General features: G+C 39.8%; 1 long non-coding RNA gene across 3 annotated transcripts; it reads right to left on the reverse strand.

Moving 5' to 3' along the window:
* Window positions 1-451: 451 nt before the first annotated feature.
* On the reverse strand, window positions 452-7641 carry LOC113979269. 3 transcript variants are annotated; one of them, XR_003537818.1, is made up of 4 exons: window positions 7199-7641; window positions 5269-5791; window positions 3695-3763; window positions 452-1269 (listed from the first exon to the last, which is right to left on the reverse strand). It is a non-coding gene; the product is annotated as an uncharacterized LOC113979269 (long non-coding RNA). The 3 variants fall into 3 exon arrangements; XR_003537817.1 differs by lacking the exon at window positions 452-1269 and adding an exon at window positions 3397-3426; XR_003537816.1 differs by lacking the exon at window positions 452-1269 and having other exon boundaries at window positions 3492-3763.
* Window positions 7642-9360: the final 1719 nt, after the last annotated feature.

The following is a 9360-nucleotide window of genomic DNA, read 5'->3' on the forward strand; positions in this document are numbered from 1 at the left end:
AAGAAACACAACCTCATCTCAGTAGGAGCAAGCTGTTTGGATTGACCTAACCAGTGTTGGGAGAAATACCCTGATTCAACACCACCCACTGCCCACCACATTTAGTAGCAAAAGATAGCAAAAGATGACACTGTACATTGTGGAAAAAGCTCAGCTTCTGTATGGCTATGCCTTTGAAATACATAGAACTCACCTTTCATTATCAAGCTATGGTTTGGAAAGCACAGTATCTGGGTGCAGCCAGTAATCTTATGGTTTTATTCTAATTGGGTTACTTCACCAGTGCTGCAATTAAGTAATATGAACAGTTCCCTCCTCATCTTCTTCCCCCCAGATTAATACTCTTCATACAGTTAATCTTGGGCCAAACGAGTACTTTAGAACAATTACTGCAATACCATGTACCTACATTTCCGACATCTGTCATCTCTATTAATGTTGTTTGCCTCACTCCTTCTTTCCCTATTTTCTTTGTATTGTAATACCCACCAAGTACATTTGAGCATCTGTTTGGGGCATGTACTCTTCTGTACATTCTGTAGCTGTCTGATGTAGCTTTATTTCTCATATTTCTAAAGACATTATTATTGTGTAAAACAGTGGGTAAATTTTTCCTTTTTGTTAATCTTTTCTGTATCAGTGGTGCCAATTAAGTGCATGGATATCTGTGGAAGAACAACCTGACTAAATCCCTTTGACTTTTGCTGTTATCAGCCATTCTTTATTTCAGGCATAATGAATAAACAACAAAAAAGTGATTGCACAGAACACACCAGAAATTGAAATACGAGGATTAGCTGGCACCACAGCTCACAAAAGAATTAACTGACAATGTTGCATGACCCAAAGCATTTCACCATCTGTACTTTGCAACACATGGAAGAGCACACTAAAGTGATAAAAGAGACACAAAAAGAATAAAATCCATGTTAGCTGTGGCTCAGCTGGAAAACAATATTGCTTGTAGCAATAGGCTCTGAGATCAAGTGATGAATTTGGTTCTTTTAAAAATCAAAAGGTATGAACACAGTAACACTAATTTGTCAGCGCGTGCTTTCAAAAACATGAATAGGAATTTAGAGCTAAGTTCTAAGGTAGAAATGCAAGAGAATTAAGCTGATGAAAGACTTTAATTTTTATCTTTCTTATCTTTCCTTGGATAACCTGGATTGGAGCCATCACTGATGTCATTCAAGTTGAAAGCATTGGACTGTTGCCTCTTAAAATGTCATTATTATCCTGGACAGATGTTGGAAAGTCTCTTTATGTCTTAAAAAAGCAGAAAAAAAAATCAAGGATTTGCTATTTGGAAATGTTATTTGTTGATATACGTCAGGTCAACATCCAGCAGATTCCACCACTGCACAGTGGGAGGAAAACCAAGAAACCCCCAAGCTCTGCCTCTCTTCTCAGCTTCCTATTGTTACCGAAGTCTGTCCTACTAAATTGGCACATGAGGATTTCTAATCTCTAATAAGGATTGGGAGTTTACAGAGGAATGAAGAGTAATGTGACTGAAAGTAATACATGGAATGGGTATGCAGAAATAGAATAAGAAAAACTAATGAACATGACAGAACAAAAAAAACAGAAAATAGATCGTCAGGAGTGTTTATATACCTTAAAAAAAAGTATTTACAATATATCCTTCTACTGGATGTGTTTCCCTTTATAAATTTCAATCATATTTATCAGTCTGTAATTAGTATTTTTTGCATCATTGATTTTAGTATTTTCCATTTACCAAAGTCACTTAGTGTATTTTTAATACAGTCAAAAAGTACCAAGATGAGAATACTAACCTGCATGTCAGAAACTTTGCTGGTTTAATCCTTGTTTGATTCCAGTACAGCAAATGCTATTCTTCATTGTTTTACAGCCAGAACAAACAACATTAAAAAAAATTCAGTCATGTGTCAGGTGACTTAGAATATTTTTTTACTTCCTCTGGTACTCTGATGTTGTAGCTTTTAGTATAACACTATTAATGGATGTGTCTGAGCACAAGAAAGGCTGCATCAAATTAAATCATGTATGAGGCCAAAAACATACTCATCTTCAAGCGTTGCTTTTTTGATACGTTTCAAGATCTTTAAGGGTTCTATACTCATGTTGCTTCTCAAAACCATGACAGCATTAGTGATTTGAATTTCATAAAAATAAAATACATTTTAAAAATCCTTTTTAAGGAGTCTTAGACTTCTATAGTGAAAATAAAGCAATCAAATTGTGGACTATCAAATGAAAATCAAGTCAAAATTTATTTCAATGTTTAGTTACACTACAAAATTATTATTACTCTCAAAATTATGAATTATTAAAACTTCAAATATACGAAGATTCATCCATTTCAATGTTAATTCTGACTACTGACAAATCACAACTTACTAAAGGATTCTACATATGTAAGCTTTAGTTAGCTAAAAGTTTTACTGCATGTTTACTTATATTAGCTTTGAACTCCTTTGTTCTACAAAAACTAACCTTTTATGTCTCCCTATAAGATACTACAATGTAGAATTAAAGTGAAAAGTGTGGCAACTCCTGGTTAGTACAATTTGCATTTAATTTCCAGTGTCTGAAGAGTTTAAAGCTGTTGCAAATTCTAGAAAATAGTATTCTGAGGCAAAGCTTTGGGCTGTAAACACTTGGTTAATTTTCCTTTATACTTGTTCTGTGATTTGAAGGTAGAGCTATTTGAAATACCTCCCGTATTATTACATAAAGGGGTTCTAAGAATGGTATCCTGCAGTCAGTATTTGCCCAGTTAGTGTCTACTGTTTCCTCTCTGCTGCTCTGTTACCTTTCTTGGGCAGAGACACACTCCTGAAGACAACAATGAGAAAACCTCTCTCATTCACCTGCTCGGTTAGAAAGGACAGAATACATTTCTGGATGAGGGCTTTACAAAGGGATGTAGTTAATTTTTCTCAGTTCAGCCCTGAAATTAGACAAATGCAAAAAAAAAAAAGGGACAGTGATGGTTAAATGCCACTTGTTTGCAGGCTCATGTTTGTCAGAGACTGGGTGGATTCAGAGGACAGTTTACAGAGATTTAATTTATGGTTTAAACACAAGCAGTTTGATTACTGACTTAGCCAATCCTTACTGTCTTTCTTTTGTTGCAGTCTAAGTAGATTAGTCTTTTTTTGGGTGGGGAAGAAAGACAACTTAACTGCTTGTGGATGAGACAAAAAGAAGATAAAGATTGCCACCTATTGCATTCTGAAATAAAGCACAGTTTCTGCATACAGCAAGACAACATGCTGGCAACCCAGTGACTGAAAAAAACCCCAAACTAATAAGGCAGAACTTTCTCCTCTCTGGGCTGCTTAATGCTTTAAAGCAGATTTCTTTTCTTCTGACCATCCTGAATTCAGAGCGGTAGCCATCTCTATCACTTTTCCAATAAAAAGGTTTTGGTTCCTGTAACATATACCTTTTATTTAAGTGTGATACATCTTGGCTCTATGCCTAATTTATAAATTGAAAGACTTTTCTACATTCAATGAATAGTAGCATCAACAAATCAAATTCATTGAAGGTATAAAGTACCTGGGTGAGGTATTTAGTCACAAGACGTATTTGCATCCTTTTCAGGGTAAGTTTATGTACATGAATTCTTTTATCTATTTACAGGGGAGCCAAGAAAAAATTCTGTGTTCTTTGTCCTTGTCTGAATATTCATCTTTACCTTGTCATCATCCTGGAATTGTCTTTTACGCATATAAAACTATTGAAGCCCGGTAAGATCACATGGGTACTGAAGAGAAAAACAGGCAGATATTGTGGAAATTTTGACCTAGAACACTATTAAATATAGGTCAGTCAACAAAGTGTACTGAAAGGAACACAACTTCATTTACACAGAGGGGAGAAAAAGTGACCTGATTACATACTGTTAATTTTTCATTCCTTTCATACTACCATACAATTAAGACTCTTGACCATCTGTCGAGTACTACTGGAAATCAGCCTACATTTTTCATAAAACTGACAGCAAGAACACAACAAAAGAAAAATCTAGTGTCACCAAATAATGAGCCTTTGACTGCTCAGCTGAATTGTCTGGGAGGCCAAACTTGGGCCTCAGAGACTTGATTCCTGAGTAGACTTGCAGTGCACTGTTCCAGCCCTATTGCACTGCAGAGTCAATATGGCATAATCTCTCTATTTTACCCTGATATTTTTTGAGCAGAAAAAGCTATTGGCTGAAATTAACACTGTCTGCATAGGTAAGCTTTTTAATGAAAGTCATTCATATTAAATACCATAAGGTTTCCTCTATGTTTAATATAAAATGTCAAGAATAAATACATTAAAAACAAATAATCTGAATTCCCAACTTGAAAGTTCTATTTATGATTATCTAGTCTGGCCTTTGTAAGAGATGCATAGATATTCTGGGAATTTCTACATCAAGCCAGTAAGTTCTGAGACAAAGTACTGAAAGACTTTTGATCTGGATATAATGACACTATCAGAAGGACACTACCTACCAACTATATACATGGGTAAACTAACTCCCTGTTTGTCCTGTTAGAGTTTTTACTGTTCATCATTCCCAGTTTAAATATGCTTAACTTCATCTTCATGTCACAGAAATGTTTAACTGCTACAAAGTTCCATGAGTGAATGAATTTCCATAACACTAAAAGTTAGAAGCTTATATATTGCTACAAAATTTTTAAAACACGATGAAAAAGATGTAAAAACTGACAAGTTAAAGAAAAAAAAAGTTGTTTCTTCTGTTATATAAGATTGCCAAACTGCATAATATTAATGAAACATATAGGCTACAGAAAATTTCAGTCAGTATTACATTCAAACAGCCAGCACTCATGCCCTGATTTATAGCTCAATGCAGTATAACAGAACTTGCAGCAACCTGCACAGCCTAGACAATTGTATCAGGAACAGGGCAAAATCTGTCTCATTGCCAACAGCTTCTCTGCCCTGGGCCATAAGTGCGCTTTTGTTTTTTTTCTGGTATTTGCTGCCATCTCATGTATTTTAAGAAGTACTGCAGTGGAATTCTAGAAGTGAATGTTCTATACCTCAAAAGTAACCTTACTTTAGATAGCTATGCTAATGCAATGTTAAACAAATATGTTACTTAAAATTCTGGAAAGGTTTTTGTTATTGCTACATGATATGGAAGTAACCTACATTCAAAACCAAAATGAAATATTCTGCACCAATTTGGGTGAAATAACATGTGAAATATCCAGTTTTCAGCTTCTCAGTGTATGAAAGACATTGACATACTTCCAAACTTCCAGGAGAAGGCCACAAGGTTGTCAGGGGCTGGAGAATATCATCAATGAGGAGCGACTGAAGGAGCTACGTTTATTCAGCTTTAAGAGGACGAGGCTTCAGGGTGACCTTATTGCTGTCCACCATTAATTACCCAGTGGGACGGGATAGAAAAGATGGGGCTCAAGCAGCCCTTCTTTGCAAGCTGCTTCTCCTGAGAGAAGCAGTGCTGTGATGTTATCTTCAGACAACTGCAACAACAAAGTCTCCAAGACATGGAAAATGATTCACTGCCTCTGGCAGACATAGGATTGAAACTTGGACCACACTATCCGACTCCTTGGAAAAACACAGTGATAGGACAAGACAAACACATTAACTGCAATAGAGGAAATTCAGGGTATAATAAGGAAAAAAGGAAAAAATTTTCACCATGAGTGGTAAAACACTGAAACAGGGACCCAGAGGTGTCATGGAAGACAAACTCGTGACTTAAACAGATGTCAACTCCTCAAATCAGGAATGGCTTCTGACTCTGGGAAAGGAGGAGAAAGAGAGAATATACACTATCACACAGCAGAAAGGCCATTTTTTGGTCAGAACATTGTGCTGCCTAGATCATGGCTAGGCTTCGCGAACAAAGATTTAGGAAGGCTCTATCCACATTTGTTACAAGCACGCTGGTGGCTAATGAGGCCAATACGAGATAGACATATCCGATTGCAAAAGACACAGCAGAAAGACTCCTTAGGTGGTATATTCTGCAAGACAAGGTTCTTTCTGTGTTGTCTTTTCTCCTCAAGAGTGATCCTGCGTGCTTTCTCAAAAGAAGCAGCAGCGTTATAGATGGTGTGTCTCCAGGCCTCCCAATTTGAGGCCAGAGTAGACCAATTATGATGATCAATACGGCCGAGGCTGAGATGTTGTTTCAGGGAGTCCTTGTATCTTTTCTTCAGGGCTCCTCTCTTGCGGCAGCCGGTGGCAAGTTCACTATAAAGCAAGATCTTAGGAAAGGTGGTGGTCCTTCATCCTTGAGACGTGCCCTGCCCATCGCAGCTGTGTTCTCAGCAACATGGCCTCAATACTTGTGACTACTGCTTGTTCTAGAACAGATGTATTGGTCACATAATCTGACCAGTGGATGTTTAGGATTCTACAGAGACAGCATTGATGGAAGCGTTCTAGGAGATGCAGGTGGTGGCGGTAGATGACCCATGATTCGGAACCATATAAGAGAGTAGACAGCACTATGGCTCTGTAAACACTGATCTTGGTACTTTTCTTCAAGTGTTTATTACACCATACTCTTTTGTGGAGTTTTCCAAAAGCACTATATGCCTTTGCTAACCTGTTGTCTATCTCCCAGGTTCCTTAAAATGATCATCTCACTCCACGAGGATCAGCACGGCCAAGTCAGATATGGCAATACACTTTCTGAGCCCTTTCTAATAAAGAATGGTGTGAAACAAGGCTGCGTTCGGGCACCAACTCTATTCACAATCTTTTTAGTATGATGCTCCTAAGGGCCACGGCAGACCTCAATGATCAGGACGGTATCTACATTCGATATCATACTGATGGAAGCCTATTCAAGCTAAGGCGACTGAAGGCCCACACCAAGACCTTAAATCATCTTGTCCGGGAGCTGCTTTACGCTGATGACGCCGCCCTTGTTGCCCACACAGAAGCAGCCCTGCAGCGTTTAACATCCTGCTTTGCAGATGCTGCTGAGCTCTTTAGGCTGGAAGTCAGCTTAAAGAAGAGAGAAGTTCTCCATCTACCTGCACCTCAGGAAGTCCCCCATCATCCCCACATCACCATTGGCCAATCAGAGCTCAAATCAGGCCAGCAGTTAAATTACCTAGGCAGCCTCATCTCCTCAGATGGTAAGATTGGCTGCCTAGATATTGCATCACCATAAAACACAAGTAAGGGAACTTACAGGTTACACCCTTTTCTTTTGGTGCTTGTGGTCACGTGACCAGGGTTTTTGTTAGTAGCCAACACTAACCTAAAGACACAGTCCAAAACATAAAAGGCAGAAAAGCTTACTTAAACCTCAGTAAGAAAAAGATTCTTCACGCCAGCTAGAACATGTCAGCCAACTAACAGGCGCTTTGAGATGAACCCACTGAAGGTGATCAGTGAGTGCTGAAAGCACTGTGCCAGAGCAGCTTAATAAAGCCAAAATGCTGATCTATTGAACATGCATAACTATATAACTACTCTGAAGAAGGCCAGTGTTCTTACTTCCATCTATCAAGACAGAAATACTGATCTACTGGCTTTGAAGAGTGATGTCAAGGCATAATTTTCCACAGCCACAGCACGATGAGGATTAATGCTCTCAGACTATTCATGCGCACCCTCAGTTCACCCCTTGGGACTGCTGAGCCAGTGGCACTGACAGGTGTATGCTTTGGCAATACTGTAATACACTCCAGGCACTTAAGGGCCTCACAAAGACTTGTAACCTGAAACAAGAACAGATGAGGAGAGGTGCTGACTTAACACTTTCAAGAGTTACTGCTCTACTTTCTCTTATACAAGTACTTACCTTGAGCCTTAGATATCACATCTGAAAACAATGCAAAATTATCAATCTTTTGTGCTTTGTATATGAATCATCAAGGAGAAGACAAACTGAATGAGAAACTACATTAACATGCACTGTTTTCCTGTAAGCATTAAACAAACATTTCATTAACACACTCCACCTGCCAAAGGCTTGAGCAAGAAGGTAAAAAACTCCCTCTGTTTCTCCTATTCATATCCAGTGAAACAAAATTTCTTTCCTTACGCAGATGAGGATGACTCATTTTAGACACTGCTGGACATAGCAGTGCCATACAGAGATATTCAGAGACACAATTGCATGAGCATTCTTAACAAGTAGTACTGTTTTCAAGTGACAAAAAACCATGAACGTGTCTGAGCACAGCATAGTTACAGCATTATAAATGTTCCTTTTAAAAAAATCAATTAAAATTTTGGTATTTTCAGGTTCCTTTAATATTGAAGAAAGTTTTGGTGCTCAAAGATATACTGAAGTATAAAGGTTTTTTTAACATAGTAGGTATGCTTGAAGAAGGACTGAAAAGGACTTGTCTTTCAGTTATCTTTGGTCTCTTTTCACTATTTTCTTGAACATAGCAACCAGAAGCCTAAATGAAAGATTAAGAGAGATTACTGATGAGAAGAAAAGTCAAAGCATATCACACAGTGATTAAACCATAGACTGATTTATTTTATCAACAATCTGAACAGTCAAAATTATACTGTACCATGGCACTTCAGAACGTAAACACAAACACATTGAGCATTGTGGGCCTTTGTCACCAAAAGCAACATTAGTTTTGCAAACAAAATCACTTTCATACAGCAGTATTGACTGATATGGGACACGGCGGTTCAAAGGAGATTAATTAGGATAACCAATTCGACCTTGTGGCTTGCTCTAAGAGATTCACCATTCCTATGGACCTGAAAAGTCCTGCTTGTTCAGTGTTACTGAGGTTATAGTAGAAGGAACTTGGCATGAATTTGTTCACAGAAAGTGATCAGGCATTGGAACGGACTGCCCAGGGAAGTGGTGGAGTTACAGGCCCTGCAGGTGTTAAGGAAGGACGGGATGTGGCACTTAGTGCCTTGGTCTAGTTGACACGGTGGTGCTCGGTCATAGGCTGGACTCGACGATTTCAGGTCGTTTCCAACCCAAATGATTAGGTGATTCTGTCACAGACCGACTTTGCTCGGAACCTTCGGGCTTGCGTTTCCGCCGGGTGTGTTGCGGCGGGTGCGGCGGCGGGGGAAGGGCACAGGTGGCTCGGCGGTGGCGGGGGAAGGGCACAGGTGGCTCGGCGGTGGCGGGGAAAGCGCACAGGTGGCTCGGCGGCGGGCGGGCCCTCTACAGCTCCGCCGGGGCGGGCGGGAGGCACGCGCTCCTACTCGCAGTTCCTCCCGGAAGAACCCGCGGCGCCGCCCGCGCGCTCCCGGGTTAACCCGCTCCGCGGGTCACGTGGCGGGTCCCACGCGCGCGTGCGCCCCGGCAGCTGTCATTGCGAGGCCGGGACAGCGCCGGCCCGGGCGGGGACCCGCGCGCGC

This window comes from Neopelma chrysocephalum, unplaced genomic scaffold (genome assembly GCF_003984885.1).
Source record: "Neopelma chrysocephalum unplaced genomic scaffold, ASM398488v2 Primary Assembly neopelma1_64365, whole genome shotgun sequence".
Taxonomy (NCBI): Eukaryota; Metazoa; Chordata; class Aves; order Passeriformes; family Pipridae; genus Neopelma; species Neopelma chrysocephalum.